At 40.3% G+C, this 22,073-nt stretch overlaps 1 protein-coding gene across 3 annotated transcripts in view; it reads left to right on the top strand.

The window, feature by feature from the left end:
• The window catches only part of RWDD3 (RWD domain containing 3), a 78,159-nt gene extending 56,336 nt beyond the window's left edge, over nt 1-21,823 (top strand). The window contains exon 8 of one of the 3 annotated variants that reach the window (XR_007479229.1): nt 21,469-21,823. The gene's annotated coding sequence lies outside the window, so the exon portion shown is untranslated. The remainder of the gene's footprint in view (nt 1-21,468) is intronic. The other 2 variants (XR_007479237.1, XM_049714840.1) reach the window with 2 other exon arrangements.
• The last annotated feature ends 250 nt before the right edge of the window (nt 21,824-22,073 follow it).

Genomic DNA, 22,073 nt, shown 5'->3' with positions numbered 1-22,073 from the left:
AATTCCAGTGGAGAAAGCTTGGGAAGGTTTCAGAGTGCTGTATCTGAATCCACTTCTCTTCTACTCCTGATGGGAATTTTGAAGGGATTTTGCATAGTTTCCCTAGGTGGTCAGTTACAGACCTACTTTACCCAATAATTTTTTTTTTCCGGTACGCGGACCTCTCTCTCACTGTTGTGGCCTCTCCCGTTGCAGAGCACAGGCTCCGGACGCGCAGGCTCAGCGGCCATGGCTCACGGGCCCAGCCGCTCCGCGGCATGTGGGATCCTCCCGGACCGGGGCACGAACTCCTGTCCCCTGTGTCGGCAGGCGGACTCTCAACCACTGTGCCACCAGGGAAGCCCCCCCAATAATTTTTGAATTCATTGTTCTCAAATATCAAAATGCACGAAGGAAAATATATTCTTTAAGCTACGGTATACGACAGTGATTCAACCAAAGGTTTCTTACAGTTTAGAAAAAAAAAAAATTGGCTCTCCTCATCTTTATTCAGAATAGTCTGGAAGAAGTGTGTAATCAAAACCTTCTGAAGAAGTGAACTCTTTATGACCGCAAGCTCCATGAGGACAGGCACCCGCATGGTACTTCCTAACTTCTCTCAGAGCAACATGCATGATATTTTGTGCAAAATTAATGTTCATTGAATGTGTGATTAAATCTACTGATTTCTATTTCTTAGAGAAATACTTCTCAGGTATTCCAGAGCATTCTGATGATTTTGAAAAAGATGGATTGTTTCACGCAATCTTTAGGCTGATCGACTTGTAGTTGACTTCTCATAACAGTAGGACTTTCCTAGTGTCAGTAGAATGCAGCTAGCTAACAGACTGTTTGCTTTGGTTTCTGACCCTATCCTAACTAAATTTAATATAAGGTCTGAGAAGCAGGGGAGGCAAGAATAGATTAAAAAAATTGGGCTTAAAGGGATATTTAAACCATTTTAAACCTCTTTGTATGAAAAAGCTGATAGACAAGTTTATTGGATTTGGGGAAGAAATGTGGTTCCTGCATCATGACTGCACAGTGACAAAGTGGTGAGCAGATAAGCAAGAGAGCAAAAGAATGCTCTTTCTTCATACTATCTAGGGCTGGTGCACAGTGAGCTTCCAGTAACTTTTGTTGAGTGAATGAAAGCAATTTCTATGAAGGGAGACGTTTTAGGACACTAGACCAAAATACCATAAACACGATTATCTCAGAAGACCATTAACTCTGGATTTACTTGTGCAAATGAGAAGTGAGAGGTCAAAGGGGATAAGCGATAACCAAATGTTTGCTCTGTCTGGATTCAGTGTGTACACCCACTAGCAGACTTTACAACATGAAGGAGGCTGGTATAAATGGGTGCCTGTAGAGCCAATTAGGCTTTTGTTTGATCCTTAACACTGTTTTGTTTGTCCTATACCCAGTAATACCACTATATGGGGACAGTCACGTGGCATAATCTCAGACAAGTCACTTGACTTGGATTTTTCACCTGGAAAGAAACGGGGTTGTAACAGGTGAGCCTTGAAATCTTTTTGAGCTATAATCTTGGATTTTCTCCTTTCTTTCCCCTTTTCTGTTGCTTGCAACCCACCTCCACTAACTGGGTTTTGTGTATGTTGGTGTATACAGAGTTTCTGATTTTTTTTTTTTTTTTTGCGGTACGTGGACCTCTCACCGCTGTGGCCTCTCCCGTTGCGGAGCACAGGCTCCGGACGCGCAGGCTCAGCGGCCATGGCTCACGGGCCCAGCCGCTCCGCGGCATGTGGGGTCCTCCCGGACCGGGGCACGAACCCGTGTCCCCTGCATCGGCAGGCGGACTCTCAACCACTGTGCCACCAGGGAAGCCCCAGAGTTTCTGATTTTAAAATGATCTGCAAATGGAAGGAGTAGAGAAAGAAAATGAGAGATCGATTTGGGTTAGGTGGTGAAGTATAAAGGGGCAGTTGAAGGAAGACTGATTCCCTGTTCCCTTATTTTAAGGAGTTTAATAAAGTGGAGAATAGATTCCCCAACAGGAAAGACAGAGCAATGGTTTCCTTTCTGCCTCCAGGATCTTACATAATGTTTCTGGAAAGGCCTGTGTGCATCTCATCTCTGGCAGCCCTTGAGCGGGAGGGCATTCCCCAGCTGGTTCCTGTTCCCCACCTGGACTCACACACTTGACAAAGGGGCCGCCCACTGCTCTCTTCTAGGAGGCCTGGGACAAATTTTTTAAGATGGGATGATCTTTGAGAAAGGGAACAGTACGCTGCTGTAACCCCTCAGCTAACATTTGCCTCTATTTATTTATTCCTCTAGGTTAAACAAAGATTTGCTTTTCCTTATTTTACGAATTACCCTATTGGTTCCGAGTTAGTATGACAGGGAAGAGGGGTTATTGAGTTTATTGGCTTGAATTCTCACTTTTTGAAAGCAATCTATCCTGTAATTATTTCATATATCAGTGAGTTTTTTGCATCATTATTTCCAGTGAACACTGGAATGTGTATGGAAAAATTAGTGTACATCTGAAAACTAATTCTTTAAAAATTATGACTAGCACCTTACTGTACTTTAGGAGCTTCATGGATTTTAAAAAGTGGATTTTTAAAAATTAGATTAAAAATGTAAATTAGCTATAACCTCCAGTAAATTAGGAAACCCATGCCTCTGATAATACTGTTTACTTGGGACTAAAATAAAGCCTAGTATACCTATCTACTTCTTGGGTCATAAGACATCCAGTCACAGTCGAGTACCAATTGCGGACACCATTAGAACTCTACTAAAGAATCAAAAACTATAACTGGGGATCCAATAAAAATGCACAGGTGATCTCAGTAATAGAAGTCTTGGCATGTGGAAGATGGTCAATAAATATTAACTGACAGAATAAAACTGAAGAAACTGATAACTGCGTGCTGGGGATAAGGTTTGTGATGCTAACTCTGTAAAGCACAGCAAAAAGTAGACAAATACTTGTTTAGGAAACCACAGTGTAGAGAACATGTGGACTTGAACTAAGTGTCATAGATTGGCTCAGCCTCTGCTACAGACGTGTGTCTGTAGACAAGTTATTTCACCTCCGTGGGTTTCATTTTCCTCTCTGTAAAAGGAAGAGGTTGTCTGGTTTTCAACCTGTGGTTTTCTTTTTTCAAATTACGTCTTCTGAAGAATTCTAATATACACAGTAGGTAAAAGCAGACTCTCTTGGGTTGAATCAGGGAAGTCAGCCTGGAGCCCTGCCTGCTCTGCCCCCCATCCCACCAAGACCCCCACCACACACAGTTTGAAAGCGATTGGGCTTAAAGACCTGTCCTCTCCAGCTGGGACATTTGTGTGTTAATAATCAGTGTTACAAATAACGTCTGGAGGCCAGTGGAGGGTATTTGAGGGCATACTTTGAGAAGTACTTCTTTAGCGTGTCGTCTTCGACCCTCAAACTTATCCTGGCCCCGGTGTCTGTAACTCACTTGGTGGCCTCAGTCTACGTTGTCTCCTACACCTGAACCCTGGGAGTGATGCAAGCCCCCCCCTCACTGCCCATATCCAATGTCACTAATTGCTCTCTGTTGGTGCCTCTGACTATTTCTGACCCTTTCCTCTTCAACCCCATTTCCACCACCAGGATTCAGGTCCTTATCCTCTTTCTCTTGGACAATCACAACAAATCCCTGACCAGTCTCATTCTTCCCCCAGCTGTGTCAGGCCTTAAATAAGTCTTTTCATTGTTCCCCGTGGCCTATAGGACCATTCCAGTCTCCTTAGGAGGGCAGACAAGGCTCTCCATGGCTGTCCTTACCCTCCTCTCCAGCCTCTACTCTGTCATTCACCACCTTGTACTTTATGCTCTGGCAATATCAAGCTGCCTGTAGTTCTTTGACTACACCTCGGAGTTTTACACTTTCACCCTTGGGTCAGTGCTTCTCCTCCAACATTGCCCTCTAACCCTCTTTTCTGTAGCTAATTTCTAATATTTCTGTAAGATTTCATGCAAGAGTCACTGCTATAGAAAGCCAGCTAAGTGCCCCACTGTGTCTTTTAGGACTCTGCACGCTGCTACCACAATATGTTAAAATTATCTAGGCAGATCTATCTCCGTCACTAGATTGTAGCTCATTGGAGACCAAGTATTATTTCTTCTTATACCTCTTATTCCCCAGTGTCAAATACAGTGCTTGGAGTCCATTAGGTAGTCATTAAGTGACCTACATGGGATGATCTATGGTCTTAACACATTAACACTCATTCAGTTTCACCTGAGATCAGCCGAGAGATCCAAGTGACCTCAGGGACAAGTGACAGGCTACTGTGAAGTACAATACTTTCAATATTTAAAAACCACTTTTTCATATAAATTCATATTTATCTATTCCAGTATTTATCATAGAGCTATTTTAAGCTTTAATAATACCATTTGCTTTTCCTTTTAATAAACTGCATCATTTAAGAAAAGTCAAAAGACACAAGTGACAGATGTTGACTAAATTTACTCAAGTAAACTTTTGGGTCTTTTGAGTTAATTTCCAATTGTTCCTTTGTCCTAACATGAGCCTCATGCAGGGTGAATGCTCACCAGGTCCCCCAGCCCTGGCACACTTGAGAATCTCAGCCAGGAATGCAAACTTCTTCAGGATATCGTTCTCCCTCTGCTTGCCTAGCACCAGGGCCACCTGGAGCCGTTACGGCATCTTTGTGTGAATTAGGAAAAAGCAACCTCTCTGCAGTGATGCAGCCCCAAAGGCACAGGGCTTTAGCAACAGAGCCATGCCTTTGCGCTAAGAAAAGGTGACTGTGTTCTAGGCAGAGGGCCCCACAGGAAGGGGAGCCGGATTTGAGCCCCTCTATCAGGTACCTTTGTGAAGCAAAGACTTACCCTGCCTATGCAAGGAGCCACCTGGCTCCCCTTGGCCCCCAAGTGATAATCTGTGGCTGCCAACTAAGCAGGAAAAGGAATATCACGGTCTCTCTGAAGGGCATTTTCTGGGCTCTCTTGTTAAGTCCAGCTTGCATTTTGATGGGACCAGACAGTGGCTTTATGAGCTCCTACCAAGAGAACTCCTTCCTTTGCACACAATTGTCACTTTGTATAGCTCATTTTGCTAAGTGACAAGGCTGAATCTGTCACAACAGGAGCCAAACAAAATGGTGATCGCCGGCTTGCGTGTGTGGAGCCTCCTCGTTTCACGCACGCACTGTGTGGTAAGCATTCTTCACGAGCAGTTAATTATTGGTCTTCTTGCATAAAATGAATGTGACATTTGAGACAGATGTTTATTGTTTGTGACATATGTATATTTTTCAAAACTCCAGCTACTGAAATTGGCCTAAATTACCATCATAAAACACAGCATTTGTACATTCAGGGTCTTTTCTGATCTCTGACCCGTGGGAACAGCATGCAGATGTGGTAATATACACATGGATATACTTTTCTTTTTATTGACAGAATGGATGGAGTTTCTTTAACAACTGTGCTCAGGCTGAAACAACTGCTGAGTTCCACCAGGGGCTGCTGTTGAACTTCTAAAAAAACCCCATATTTTGGAGGAGAAGGGGGGTGGTAGTGGATGGGGAGGGAGGGATGGGAATGGGGGAAGAGAAATAGGAAAAAAAAAAAGAAGTCTTGGAAGAAAACCTGACATTTCTGTCTGAGGTGGAGCATGCTTTGCTGATGCCACACATGGAATGTTTCGGAAGTGTCAGTAATAAATACTTCTCTCAGAAATCTTCATATTCTAAATCTCTGCATATCATACCCCAAGGAGAGTCATACAAAGACATAGCTGTCAGGGTCTAATTTTGGATCTGAAAACTATGGCGGTTGTCAGGCATCTTTTCCCATGAGTGATATTTATCTTCTCTCACAAACAAACTGAGTGCAGCGTTTTTAATTAATTTCCAGTGTGTCCCGTGATAATTTCCCCCCCCCTACTATATTAATATGATGATTTAAACCTTCATTCAGAGGCAGACTTTCAGTTGAAAATCACTAAAGGTTTAGTGTTATCAATAAGCTACATGTACATTGGTTTGTAGGGAATCAATAAAGTTGCCCTTTCCTTCATTTTTATTTTTAGAGGCATCTGTGGGATTTTATCTCTTTTAAGTATATTAAGGAAATCATGAGTGAGCTGATTTTGTAATTTTTCTTCTTTTGATTGGAGGCAGTACTTAGGCTGTTTCTCTTATTGCGTGTGGAAGACTTACTTTAAGAAAACTTCTCAATTTGATGATGAGGAGTGAATTTTCTTCTTTAAAGTATTCCCATCAGAGAAACTTAATTTCTTTTTTATATAAAGGAACCAGAAATAGACCATTGAAAGGGGCATATCCCTGAAATATACAAATCAGATGGGGACAGCAAGTGAATAAATCTCTTCTTTCCTTGTCCAATATCCCTCCTAATAGAAAATGTGGAATAAAAAGCATGCCATCATAAAAATTCTAAGGATAGGAGTAAGATGAAGTTATGATGCATGTTTCTTAAATAGCATATTTTTTAAACAAATGGAAATGAAAGTTATGTCTTCCATAATAAGAAGTCATGTTGGGAAGAATTTTATTTATTTTTGGCGATGCTTATATCTTTATTCAATATTATTATACTCTTAGATTAAAGGTTGCCTCAAATTTCATAACAATTTTTTTCTCAATTCACCTTTAAGATATTTGATAACTGGGGTGATAGGGCAGTTCTTGAAGAAATATTTATCTTTCTCTGTAAAGGACATTCAAACACCATTGGAAAATCATGGCAATAAAAGTTAAATTCCTACAGTATTATATAAGGCTTTTAATTATTGGCAATCAGAATATTAAATCCTTGGAAATGCATGAAACTCCTTATAGGACTGGAGCTTACATTTGTGACTTTTTTTTTTAATGTATTTGGATGTGTTTCTTGCCTTCTCTCTCCAAATCCCAGCATCCACTATATAAATGCTTTTCCTAGATCCATTAGGAACATTTAATAACCAAATATCTATGTAGTGAGAATGGAATTTTTAAGGTTCAATTGTTCTGTTAATAATCTGTATTTTTTTCCTGTCTTGCAACTTGCCTTTAAGCACCACAAAAATCAACCTTTAAACACAGATTGATTCTGACAGCTTTTATTTTACTTGATTTCCAAGAATTGTTATAGAAATGCTTCTTAATTGAAATAGTTCTCCTTTTTGGCTTTTATTTTATTGTCCTTTACTTCTTGACATCTTGTACATTAAATCAGAGGCTGTTTTAGAGACATGAAATGACAGCTTTTTCAGAGCCCGATTCTGGATCCTGATAGATCTGCACTTCTCAAAGCAGACAGGCTGCTCTCGACAGCCTCCGAGAAGATTCCTGCATGATGGGCACGTCACCTGGAAACACAACCATAAACTGCAGGTTAATCACTAAGGACCAACTTGTGTCAATTCCCCATTGCCCTGCTCCCCGTCTAAGAGGAATAAAGCCAAGAACTATTTTTTCTTTGCTATTTAATTTAACAGAATCTGGACTCAACTTTAGTTTGAAATTATATTTTCATCCAGGATGGAAAGGCTACTCACGTAATTTAGTAGTGTGTTGTAAAGAAAAATCAAAGCGTCCTCATGGAATATTTTCCCCCATTGTATCTCCTGTGACGAGAGAACACATAAAGTGAATGAGATGTGACACAGGCGTGCACGGAGAGCACATTTCTTACACTGAAATTCTGAGGAAAATGCTATTTGTGTTACTGTTGTTTTGGAGTTAGAAAAGGGTTATTTGGGAAAAGATATATATTCATATCAGTCAGTAGGAATAAAATGAGACAAGATGCAAAAATATGAGAGTGCAGGGAAGAGCCGTGCAACAGACCAGACCAGTCCTCTTTCGAGATAGAAAGCAAACATTTGATAATGGGAACGCTAACAAGATGAGTATTCTAGATTTGTTTTTTAGTTCTACCTAACTCTTTGTAACTTTACAATGTAAGAGTCAGAAATTGGAGCCAATTACCATAATATGTGGTGGTTTGGTGGGAGCATGTTCTACATCAGACAGTTAAAAGGTTTTATTGCTATTAGGAGCATGTTAATGCTCTTGATAATGTCTCTACTTGCATTGTAATGTCTCTTGTTGAAGTATGGAATTCTTTTATCTTCTTATTACATTATGCAAAAACTTGAATTGAAAAGATATTTGTAGGAACATTTAAAGTAGTGCATCAATCAGCTTCAAAGAAGAGCAAATGTTCTCGGAATAGCTTATAAAAGGATAACTGTCAATTTTATTTTGGATGAACAAAGGCGGCAACGTAAAAAGCACTTTATTGTAAAAGCATACTGTGCAATTCAATAAATATGCAATATAAATATAAGAGAGAAGAAAGTTCATAGTTATTAGATGACTTAAATGTAATTTAAGTAATACTTTTAAAATGCAACTAGCAGTGAAGTACTCTTTTTCTACTGGTTCCGAGTTCTAGCCTCTGAGGCCCCATTAGGTGATAACTTAACTCTCTCTGATAACGTAAGAATTGGAATGGATTAGTCATGGTCCTGTTTTTAATATATCTTGGGAAGATACAGAAAAGAGCGTGTGTGGAAAGGGTTAGAAAAAATTTTAACAACTACTTAATGATGCAGGCTTTTCAAAATGATTTGTTCTTATCTGCATGGTGTTCAGTTGTTTCTCATTCTGTCTTTGCTGCTATAAGACAATTTTGCATTTGAACGTAATGCTATCGTGACTTGAAATAGCATTTCCAAGTGTTTTATGTTTGTTAGGAAAATCCTTTAGCAGACTAATTTCTGGACTTTCTAAATTAGGGGTGCTTTGTTACCTTTTATATAAGGGTGCTTACATCTTTTCTTATAATTAGAAATATTTTTCTTATTTTAGATAGATGGATTTTTAACTGTAAGCTCTAAACATATAACCTTGTTTTCAAACGTGTTTCTCAGGTAATAAACTTTAGCCTGATAAGTGCTGCAGAGATGACTCTTTTTGATAAGGTTTAAGAATCTTCAAAATGAACTATTCAAAGAAAATAGATCCAGCATACAGAAAACATTACATAAGCTTTCAGAGTAGAAAAAAATCATCTACAGAGGGCTTCCCTGGTAGCACAGTGGTTGAGAGTCCGCCTGCCGATGCAGGGGACACGGGTTCGTGCCCCGGTCCGGGAGGATACCACATGGCGTGGAGCGGCTGGGCCCGTGAGCCATGGCTGCTGAGCTTGCGCGTCTGGAGCCTGTGCTCCGCAACGGGAGAGGCCACAGTAGTGAGAGGCCCTAGTACCGCAAAAAAAAAAAAAAAAAAAAAATCATCTGAAGAACTCAGTTTTTCTATGATTTCTGTTTAGATACATACCTATACGCACCTAAGTATGGACAGGCAGCTCCTTGCACGTGGAAGGCACTTGATAGATATTTGTTGATTAAGGTTAAAATTTAAAGAGAAAAAATTCCAATCATCAAGTATGTCTTTTATTTTGTAACCTGACAAAGGGATGCTAATTCCTTGTTAAATACAGCAATATAAAATTTCTCCCAGACTCAGGCCTTTTTGAGATTCAGAAAACTTCATTTGAAGTCAAGTAACCAGGTGAATTCACTCCCCGCACCATTGTAGCTTGTAAAATTATATTAATGATTGTTATATTTCTAAGAAATAATCTTCATTTTTTTTTTTTTTTTTTTTTTTTTTTGTGGTACGCGGGCCTCTCACTGCTGTGGCCTCTCCCGCCACGGAGCACAGGCTCCGGACGCGCAGGCCCAGCGGCCATGGCTCACGGACCCAGCCGCACGTGGGATCCTCCCGGACTGGGGCACGAACCCGCGTCCCCTGCATCGGCAGGCGGACTCCCAACCACTGTGCCACCAAGGAAGCTCGATCTTCATTTATTTTAAAACTGCAAATATGGCACCTTGTAATAAGAAATCAGTTCATAACTTTATTTGTAACATCATTTTACTAGTGACTTATTTCTCATTGCTGTTGTACGTGACGCCTAATTAATTCAAATAATTTTCTCCTCATTTCAGTGGGTTTCATCCAGACTCTTTGTAGAAAACTGTACTTAGTCTGCTGCTACTTTCTGATATGCCCCGTTTTCTCATGCTTCCATTCTCTTGGCCTGTTTGGGAACACTCTCATTTTGAAAGTACAAGGAAAATTATCTCATAAAATTATCTCATAAAAAATTATCTCATAAAAGGAGAATTATCTCATAAAGAAATTTAATAACAACAGAACTTCGGAGATTTCGAAAATGTAGAATTCTTAAGTTACTGAACTATGGGAAAAGCTGTAATTTATAACCAGCAAGTTAGTATGTTGTACACATCTGTGTACTGTTTCAGAAAATAAAGGTTGTTACCATAGCAACGCCACATAATATGGAACATACGTTATTTGTGAGATGCCAGGCTTCGTGTTGCAAAAAAAAAGAAATCTCCCTCCTCATGGCTGCTCTCTGATGTTTCAGGGGTTTCTACCTTTTCTTTACCATTACAAGGGATTCTCTTCTTTCATGTCCTGTTATTTTAAATATTATTGTTATTTTCAGTTTCCCATACTTTTAGAGTTTGTCAGCTAAATTGATAAGTTTGCAGAGTACTGCTATGATTTGGTGACCACCACTAAGATATTTTGTCATCTAGTCTTATTTTAATTTTAAAGAAATTCTGGTTAATTTTTTAGATATAGCAACAAGTGCATATTAAAGACACATGTAGCTACTGTGAATACAACAGGTAATGTAACATTTAGTTTGAGTTGACCCATTTAGGGTTTTATAATTTTGTATTGCAAAACCATTATGGTATTTAATCTCTTTTAAAAAAATAAAAATGTCACAAAATATGTACCTACTTATGGATGTCATATTTCATTTGAAAATTTGCATGTCATATTTAATTTCATTTGAAATAATTGTTTAGACAGTATTGATCATTTTATGATGAGAAAATTGAACTCCTTTATGAAGGGGAGGTTTCCAGTCTTTCTTGTTAAGTGGTAGTGTCGAAGAATAAGAGAGTTGCAAAAATTTCTGAAATCTCAATTATAGGTAGAATAGTGAATCAATAAAAGAAACAAGGTAATAATAAAAAATAGGGTACCCTTCAATATGGCTGGACAAGGGATCAGAATGTCCAACTAGTTAGAAATAAATGTCTAAAAACAACTTAACACTTTCAAACAATCCAGAGATTTTTTTATATGTAGACGCATCTGACATGATTGAATTTCTTGTGCGTGGTGACTTTTTAGTCTAGATTTAATATATAATCGCGATCACTGACATATTTTATCAGGTTAGAGGTTTCCTGGGGAGCAGCATCTGAGTTTACCTTTGCAACAGACAGGATGCAGGGTACTAGCTCTCCTTAGATACAACTACCTCTGTATCTTCAGAATAACGTGTCATAAAAATGTTCCATATCAATCCTAAAAACAAAACACTTCTGGTGAAAAATAGCAGAATGAATAATGCCTTTCCTTTCTTCAAAAAAACCTTAATAGTTAAATCAATACAAATTTATTAAACATCTGCCATGTGCCAGGCACAGTTTTGGGGATGTAAAGATGAATAAATACTTCCCTGTCTCCAGGGAATGTGCCAATCTGGTCAGAGAGAGAAGGGCACCACCGACCCAGTGCAGCATGTGCTGTGACCTAGTTCTCCGTGGGCCTCACCTGTCAACAACAACCAACAGCAGCAACAATAACAGCCAACATTTATTGAACACATTTTTTGACAGGTACCTCGGGTGCATTTTGTAATTTAATCCACACAATAGTGCTCTGAGGGTTTTACTCACAAGGAACTGAGGCTTAAAGAATTTGAGTAGTAACTTGCCTTAGGTTATACAGTTGAGTTGGGATCCTTGAACCTGTTATACCTGAGATAATACATCTTGACTACTTGTCCCCATCTGCACCGCTGCCATCCTCAGCCACGGCACCTTCCTCTCTCCCTGGGCTCTACGGCATCTGTCTAGTTGGTTTCCCTGCTGCCACGTCAACCCTATGGTCCATCTCCACACAGCTCCCAGAGTGGAGAATATAAATCAGATCTCACGTCTCCCTTGCTTGGACAATGGCTTTCCATTACACGTCGAATATAACCCAAGTTCTTTGCCATGGTTTGTGGTGTCCTACAGTTTGCTGCCCCTCAGCACCTCTTAACTTTAGTTCCCACTGCTCTCTCTCAAGCTCATTGGCTAGGCTGTAGACCGGCAATCAGCACACTTTTTCTGGAAAGGGCCAGATAGTAAATATTATAGGTTTTTCAGGCCATACAGTTTGTGTTGTAACTACTCAACTTTGCTATTACAGCACAAACGCAGCTGCAGATAATAGATGAACAAATGTTCCAATAAAACTTTATTTATATAAACAGGCAGCAGGCTGGATTTGGCCCACAGACCGGAGTTCGCTGACCCCAGTTTGGGACTTACTCTGCTACTTTTTCTTCCTCCAATATGCCAAGTCTCCAAACCTTAGGGTCCCACTCTCTGTCTCCATATCTCCCCTGAACTGCCATCAGCCCTCACTCTGAACGAAAGGTTTTACTTGACTGCCATATTTAAGGAGCTCCCTCTACCCCACCTGTACGCCAGATTATCTGTTTCACTGCCTTCACAGCTCTCAAACAGGAAAGATCTCATTAACTTGATTTCTTACTTGTTTACTGTCTACATTCCCTCTATAAGGTAGACTGTGTGTGAGGAGGAATTTTTTGGCCTTGCTCACTGTGGTGCTTCCACCAACGAGAGCAGAGCCTGAGGCACAAATAGATGCTCAGTAAATATCTTCAGTTGCATGGAGCAAAAGCCTGTCTGAAACCAAAGCTTGTGCTTTTCATGTTGTCTCAGTATTCCCCTTCTGAAAAAAAGTGGTCATGCCAATGACAATTTGACTCATTACATTGGACTCCTAGAGGGTCTCTGCACCCTGGCAAAGCACCCCTCTGCCCCCATATTCCTGGTCAACCTCAGGGAATGTGTTCCACAGACATCAGCTCAAGGTGTCCACTGAATATGACTCCTCTTATGCTATCATCACTGCCTTTGCTGACACTGTTACCGTGTCCACTGGATGTCCTCACTTCAACCAGGCTCCTCTGTCACATCTACTGCATTGCTCTGCACCCTCCAGACACCTTGGATGTCTTGTAACACCACTTCTGGGTACCACGGAGACCACACGGCGACAGCCATTGCTCATGCCTGGCCCTGCTGCCGTCCCTGCCGAGGATGGACCTCTCTGAGCGCTGCTGCCTCAGTCAAGCACCCAAGCCTTCTGCTGGGGCTACAGTTGCTTCTAGTCCCTCTAGATGCCACCACACTGCCTCTGCTCCATGGTGGAGTTGGGAAGAACACCCTCTTTTTGTTTTCTCTCAACTCAGAGGTTCTGAATTTGTGCTGCATGTGCCCCAAGGCCTTACAGCATTTTCAGTTTTTACTTAACTGCCATCTCTCTTCCTAAGTATAATAGCTGGCGCTGTTATATGATGCTTTATTGTGTGACACTTACTTGTGTAATCCCTATGATAGACACATGAGATAGGAATTCTGTTATTATCATCTCCACTGAGGCTGGAGAGGTTAACTAACTCGTTCAAGGCAACTAGTAAGCGACAGAACTGAGATTTGAATCCAGGCACTGAATTTTAGAATTCATGCTCTTAATCATCAGTCTATAAACATCTGGACATGTGTCCATGGGGTTAGACTGGGGACAAATGCAAGAGACCAATACCACATGGTACTCCAAATCTCCCTTCCCCTGTCATGGGGGGCTTGTTACCCAGTCAGCTCAGTGCCCTGTGTGCAGAGATTCCTGGATGCACACCATTGGTTTTCTAGATCTGTGCATATATGTCTGACCTCAGACTCAGGGGAGAACTGCTTTCCCCACATCGTTCCCCAAGTAAGATGCTAAAGTAGATGCTCGAACAGTGTCTGTAACACAAAGGAGGAGTCATGAATCCATCAGGGAAGGAGGTGAGATTTGAACTGGGTTCTGAAAGATGAATGTGATTTTGCCATTCAGAGAATTTGGAAAAAAGGACATACCTAAACCAACGGGCCAGTACAGACTGGCCTGTAAGATGGAACAGGCTAAGTTGTGGGGAGAGGTAAGGCTGGGAAAGGAGAATGGGTTGGATCTTGAAGGGCCTTGATGCATGTTAAGGAATTTGGATGTTTTTTGTAGGCGAGGGTAGGGGCGAAAGTGTAGGGGAAACTAGCAGCAGCTTAAACATGTGAGTGCTAGACAGCAAAGAGCATTCTAATATTCCTGTCAAGTGGAGATTTGCAACCTGTTGTTCAAAGTCTACTTGATGTCTGCTTAGCCTCTGGGTATTTTGCTGACTAACTTCTTATAATATTGATGGGGACAGGACTCAGTCTTCATGGTTCTAATATGAACTAAATACCTATAATGCCCTATATTAAAATGTTTCATTTTCCTCATTCCTTTTTTTTTTTTTTTTTTTTGCGGTGCGCGGGCCTCTCACTGTCGTGGCCTCTCCCGTTGCGGAGCACAGGCTCCGGACGCGCAGGCTCAGCGGCCATGGCTCACGGGCCCAGCTGCTCCGCGGCATGTGGGATCTTCCCGGACCGGGGCACGAACCCATGTCTCCTGCATCGGCAGGCGGACTCTCAACCACTGTGCCACCAGGGAAGCCCCTTCATTCCTTTTTTTGAAATTGAAGTATAGTTGATTTACAATATTAATTTCAGATGTATAGCATAGTGATCCAGTATTTTTACAGATACTCTACTGAAAGTTCTTACAAGATAATGGCTATAATTCCCTCTGCTATACAATATATCTTTGTTGCATATCTATTTTATACATAGTAGTTTGTATCTCTTAATCCCATACACCTAATTTGCCCCTCCCCCTTCCGTAACGAGTAGCTTGTTTTATACATCTGTGAGCCTGTTTCTGTGTTGTATATACATTCATTTGTATTATTTTTTAGATTTCACATATAAGTGATATACAGTATTCGTTTTTCTCAGTCTGACATTTTACAATAAGCATAATATTTTCTAGGTCCATCCACATTGCTGCAAATGGCAGAATTTCATTCCTTCTTACAGCTGAGTAACATTCCATTTATATATATATATATTACACTTGGGTTGCTTCCATATCTTGGCTATTGTAAATAGTGCTGCTATGAACATTGGGATGCATGTATCTTTTCGAATTAGTGGGGTTTTTTGGGGATATATCCCTAGAAGTGGAATTGCTAGGTCATATGGAGTTCTATTTTTAGTGTTTTGGGGAACCTCCATACTGTTTTTCATAGTGGTTGCACCAATTTACATTCCCACCAACAGTACAGGAAGGGTCCATTTTCTCCGCATCCTCTTCAACATCTGTTATTTGCAGACTTTTGGTTGATAGCCACTCTGACAGGTGTGAGGAGGTATTTCATTGTTTTGGTTTGCATTTCTTTAGTCATTAACGATGTTGAGCATCTTTTCATGTGCTTCTTAGCCATCTGTATGTCTTCTTTGGAAAAACATCTGTTCAGGTCTTCTGCCCATTTTTTGATTGGGTTGTTCTGGTTTTTTTGATATTGGGTTGTATGAGCTGTTTATTTATATGACCTTGTAGGTCATAGTGTTTTCTCTCATTCTGTAGGTTGCCTTTTTGTTTCGGTGATGGTTTCTTTTGCTGTGCAAAAGCTTTAAAGTTTAATTAAGTTCCATTTGTTTATTTTTATTTCTTTTGCCTTTGGAGACAGATCCAAAAAATATTGCTGCGATTTATGTCAAACAGTGTTCTGCTTATGTTCTCTTCTACTTTTATGGTTTCAGGTCTTACATCCACTCTGAGTTTATTTTGGTATATGATGTGAGGGAATGTTCTAATCTCATTGTTGTATATGTAGCTGTCCAGTTTCCTCACTCCTTCTGATAAAGTTTTCTCTCTCTATGCCTGCTCCCACCCCTTGCCTCAGCAGTAGAGGTGATTCCTAAATATTTTGTTCTACTGGAGTGGCCCCAAGAAGTTCTGGAACTACTGCTCTAGAGGACCCCAACCATGTGGACGAAGTTACACCTAGTTGTCTTGAATGCTTCATCCAGGTCAACCTGTCTTCTGGGGACCTATGTGGAGTCTCCCAGCCGCCTTCCAGCTGTTATGGAAGGTTATGACAGCACTAACCCTCAGTCTAAGGAGCTGCCAGCCAAGCATGCTCATATCTAACGACTTTGGAGACTCTCCAGTTTCCATGCACACCTAATTAAGCAGTTATTTACATTTCATTTTACTTAACTCTCATGACTCCTTTCTAGTTGGCAGACTAATGAAGTTCCTCTGTGACATCACAATGCTCCGACTGATGATGTATGTCTTCCCTTTGGGACTCAAACGCCTGTTTGAAATTAATGAGTCTCTTTCACCCAAACTACTTTTGAATTTTGTCAGCTCTGTCTGTGAGAAGTGTTTAGACTTACCTGGCTCTTGTCAGGACAGAGATCTTAGTTATTTGACAAATTTACATAAAACTGTAGAGGGAGAGTAACCCAATCAATCTGATCTTTGTGATTCCCTCCCCACCACAAGGAGTAGGAGGTAGGAGGAGTAGGGAGTACTTTCCAAGGTCACAGAAGAGCAGGATATAACTTAATGAGTCTTTTGAAGAATTAAAAAGAAACTGTTAGTCTGAAGAAGCGTTCACCATCTTTATACCCTTTTCCATTTTCCCAGGGTCAATGCAGGCACATGAATTTTTTTATTCCCATGACTTTCCAAATTTTAAGAACAGTGGAATCCTTTTTATGTTTTTTTTAGGTGAAATCTTCAATGATTCCCATATATAAAACAGGTAACAGCAGAGCTGCTGTAGGTGAAGGGGGTGGAGGAGCCTGGAGAACTTTCCACATAATGTTCCTTCCCTTCCCCCTCAGCTCCTCACCCTGCACCCCAGCCCTGCAGGGCTCTGAGGAATTTAGTGTGAAAACCCCTGCTCCATCCCACTTATTCATTCTGACATTTGCTCTAGGAGGTATAGTTTACATGAAAAAGGGTATAAAGAAACATTTTTAAAGCATGATCTATTTTCTCTTAATAGTGAATTACACTAGACTTCCCTTGATTACTGTTCAAAATGGCATGGCTTCTTCAGGATACTACAAAGAGCAACAAAACACAATGGTTCTTCCACCCCATTAGTTATTCTTAAGTTACATGTATTACTCTTCCTACCAAGAGGGGAAAATTGGTCCCTTTGCTTCAGCTCTGATTATCGCTCTACTTTCAATCTTGGTGGTGGGAGTGGGCACTGAATCATACAAGCTATCTATCTTAGAACCACATACAAGTGAAAACCAACCTAGGGCTATTTTTTTAAGTCTGATTCTAGGCTTTTTGGGGAACTGGAAATATAAAACTTTGAAATCACACACATTTAAAACTCAAGAGAAACCAAAAAGGTGTATATAAAGACATTCAATAATGAAAAAACAGATTTCCATGCTGTTAATAGTTAGTTCAGTTGGTGAAAGAGAGAAGAGGAAGAAAGAAGGGCAGGGAAGGTGCAGGGGGAAGGGAGGGGAGAGCAAGAGATGTGGAGCGGCCAGAGCTGGGGAGGGAAGGGGGGCTCCGAGGCTCCAGTGTTTGCCTCCACCTCTGGGAGCTCCGTTCAGGGTCTCTTTCTGGGGCAGCCCTCACCTGCTGGTGAGCATCACTGCGTTCCTGCCCTGCTGTGGCCTGAGCCTCGAGGAGCAACCCGCACCATGTCCGCAGCTCGGCATAGGCTCTTCTTTATCCCGTCAGGTCTTGGCTTGTGGTGAGGTCCCTTCGGGAAAATTCCCACATTTTCCTGAGAGTGCCTGTTCTGAATTTACTCTCTGCATTCAAGGAAAGCCACTGTGCTGGGGTGTTTTTACTCTATTTGAGAAATGTCTTCCATAAATCAAGGAGAAGAGTAAAAATTAAAAATAATTCTCTCTTCCTTGGGGTTTTAATTTCCTTCCAAAAATTTTTTTGGGAAATTCTTTTTTTTTTTTCTTAAAAAAATTAAGAACTCAGTCCCTGATGGAAAGGTGATTTTTTTTCCCCCAGATTTTTATTCATATGATGACAGGGGTCAGAAAGACAAACATTTGAGTAGAATTTCAATCAGCCAGGCATCTCAGCTATGAGTTCTGTGTACAGTCACTTAATCACTATAATAACCCTGTTGCATAATCTGAGGCTCAAAGACTTGGCTTATGTAACAAGTGGAGAGTCATACCTAGATCTGTCTCACTTCAAAGTTACAGGTCAGGTTACTTGTACCGACTTCAGAAATTACTAACCTTAAAGGTTGGATGATTAAAAAGCATTTTCCAGTGTTATTTCCTAATACTGGTTCCTACTACGTACCTTGGACACCTAGAATAAGTCATGAACCCCTGCTTTAGTACTTTTTTTTTTTTGCGCTATGTGGGCCTCTCACTGTTGTGGCCTCGCCCACTGCGGAGCACAGGCTCCGGACGCGCAGGATCAGCGGCCATGGCTCACGGGCTCAGCTGCTCCACGGCATGTGGGATCATCCCGGACCGGGGCACGAACCCGTGTCCCCTGTATCGACAGGCGGACGCTTAACCACTGCGCCACCAGGGAAGCCCAAGTTCTTTTGAACCAGTTGTTCTCACTGCTTGCAATTCCCATCCTCCACAGAGTTGCTCATTAAGACCCTAAAAGCCCATTACAAATCCACCTGTTTACTTATATAAGCCATGATAGGATTGGCCTTTCATCTTAAAGGTTTTTCCAGTTCAAAGGTTTAGTGGTTCTGTAACTGAAAACATGAGCCAAGGAGTGTTATTCTCTACTGCAAATGGTTAACAACTGTAGTCGCAAAGAGTAGAAAAACTTGTTTCTTAAGATTTTTACTTCAATACCTAAAATATGTTTAAACACCAATATAAGGAATGAGACAGATGATAATATATTATTTCATGTTTATTTTGATCTTTGTTTATATCATCCCTACCAGTTTTTTTTTTTTTTTTTTTTTTTTTTTTTTTTGCGGTACGCGGGCCTCTCACTGTTGTGGCCTCTCCCGTTGAGGAGCACAGGCTCCGGACGCGCAGGCCCAGCGGCCATGGCTCACGGGCCCAGCCACTCCGCGGCATGTGGGATCTTCCCGGACCCGGGCACGAACCCGTGTCCCCTGCATCGGCAGGTGGACTCCCAACCACTGAGCCACCAGGGAAGCCCCCTACCAGTTTTTGAACCTCTTTAGTTACTATCCTGTTTAATTGGTAAGATATCTAAGGCATTAAAGTAATATTACCATTTAAAATAACTTCATAATTGAAGGAACTAAATTATTCATGATTTCCAGTCACACTTGTTCAGATCTACAGTGATCATATAATAGGAAACATTTGCATAGTACTTACTAAGTGTTAGACACCTGTCTAAATGTTTCACCTATATTAACTACAATGAGGTATTACCTCACACCAGTCAGAACGGCCATCATCAAAAAATCTACAAACAATAAATGCTGGAGAGGGTGTGGAGAAAAGGGAACCCTCTTGCACTGTTGGTGGGAACGTAAATTGATACAGCCACTATGGAGAACAGTACGGAGGTTCCTCAAAAAACTAAAAATAGAGCTACCATATGATCCAGCAATCCCACTCCTGGGCATATATACCCAGAGAAAACCATAATTCAAAAAGATACATGCACCCCAGTGTTCATTGCAGCACTATTTACAATAGCCAGGACATAGAAGCAACCTAGATGTCCATCAACAGATGAATGGAAAAAGATGTGGTACATATATACAATGGAATATTACTCAGCCATAAAAAGGAATGAAATAGTGCCATTTGCAGAGACATGGATGGACCTAGAGACTGTCATGCAGGGTGAAATAAGTCAGAAAGAGAAAAACAAATATCATATAATAGTGCTTATATGTGGAATCTAGAAAAATGGTACAGATGAGCTTATTTGCAAAGCAGAAATAGAGTCACAGATGTAGAGAACAAACTTATGGATACCAAGCGGGGAAGGGGGGTGGGATGAATTGGGAGATTGGGATTGACATATATACACTACTATGTATAAGGTAGATAACTAATGAGAACCTATTGTATAGCACAGGGAACTCTACTCAGTGCTCCGTGGTGACCTAAATGGGAAGGAAATCTAAAAAAGAGTTATACATGTGTATGTATAACTGATTCACTTTGCTGTACAGCAGAAACTAACACAACACTGTAGAGCAACTATAATCCTATAAACATTTAAAAAAAAAATCTCACACCGCTACTGTGAGGATATGTTAATATAGAGAAGTGATTTTTTTTAGGATACTCTTTCCTAAACTTTAGTCATTTCTGTACCTCTTTCATGACTTTGCTATGCCTGCATACCATCTGTGATATTTTTCCTCAATATAATTCTAAGTAATAAAATTGGTGAGAATACAAGTTTGATGTAATATTCTATTTTTTAAAATAAATAGATAGCAATGAGAATATTTGGAATATGGCAACTAAAATTATCTCACCAGTGGTAAAAATGTTCCACCGTTTGGGAAATACCATTTATTCTAGGAAATGGTCTGCTTCTGGCTTATGACTCTGAATGTAAACTTAGGGTCTGATACAGTTATCCACAGTGCATCAAAGAGAAAAGAAATGAGCACGCTGGTGGGCCAGGAGGTTGACAGGTGCCTATAGGCCCCAGGATAAAGCTTATTAAAATCTTGGAAGTTTTTCAATAAAAATAAAATGTATATGTATTTATCATATATATGTATTCAATTTATATCCCAGTTTTGAATGATGAAGTTATTGTAGGCTTGTTGCACAAAAGATGACTATCCACAGGGCCATCATTTAAGTAGTTTCCTTGTTAGTTTCAGCAAGTCATTCTAAGCAGCAGTGCATTTTCCTGAAGGTGGTGTGGTGCTGCTGTCATTGTCCTGTATTTTTATTCCATAAATAAACAGGGTTTCTGTGATTTAAAAAAATGATGCTACGTACTAACACTCTCAATCAGATGACCACCTTTGTGGTTTCTCAGGAAAAAGGTGAAATGAGGTTATATTATTACTTTATATTTTTCTGTTTCCCACAGAATTTCCTTTTCAGATTCCAGGGCAAATAGAACAAAGGATCAGTTTTTACAATTGAGTTTTTTCCCAAGAGTATGTTCTGATGTCTCATTATGTGGAGATAGCTGTGGAAAGAAGGATCAGGAAAATAGAAAGGCATAGTTAATTGTGTAATTCAAAATAATAGCAATTTTTTTCATTTATGTGTCTTTTTCGATCCATTTTTTTTTTCTGAGAAAGATTGAATGGAGTCATTTTCTCTTTTTGTCTCTTTTTCAAAACTCATTGATGCCACACAATGCACGTTACATAATAATCACATTTATCATGACTTTGGGGAAGCAGGGTTTCAAGTAAACATGCTGTACAAAATATTTTATGAAAAGTTTGATTCTCGTGTTTGAGGATAATAAAAGGATTCCTTTGTTTCTTAGAAAAGAAATCCTGAAAACAAATGAACAAATGGACTTGGTGCATGGACACCTAGCCGAGCCTGTGTCTGAGAAGAATGACATGCCTTCAGCATGAAGTCGCTACAAGAAAAAGACATGTAATTAACGGGGGAAAAAAAAATCAGAAGCTGGAGCCATTAAAGAGACTGTGATATGAGGAAAACATTATACAGGAGATGTGACCAAAGATCTCAGATCTGAGAGCTGAAAGGGAATGAAACTAGTTAAAATTCCACTGCTCATTCGCTCCATGGGAGAAATAACATTACTGTTGGATGTCACTTGCCACTTCATTTTTAGAAACAATTAAAAGATGCAAATATTTATGAATTGCTGTGTATGTTGTAATCCTATTCAAAACAAACAGTGCCTTGTACCTTAGATTCTCAATGCTGGTTAGTGTTGGGATTCAGGGGTTAAAGCAAACCATTCAAAATGAGTTCACTACTGATACTCAGACAAAGGGATGCAACTCCGAGAGCGTGTTCTGTTTCCCTGCAAGCTGTTGCCTATGCCAAATGAGTATTTTAAAAACCATTCAAATTAAGTTGAAAATTTGTAATTATATTTTCTCTTTTAATTGTAAC

The sequence above is a fragment of the Orcinus orca genome, chromosome 1 (genome assembly GCF_937001465.1).
Source record: "Orcinus orca chromosome 1, mOrcOrc1.1, whole genome shotgun sequence".
Classification (NCBI taxonomy): domain Eukaryota; kingdom Metazoa; phylum Chordata; class Mammalia; order Artiodactyla; family Delphinidae; genus Orcinus; species Orcinus orca.
This window is presented reverse-complemented; position numbering and strand designations above follow the sequence as displayed.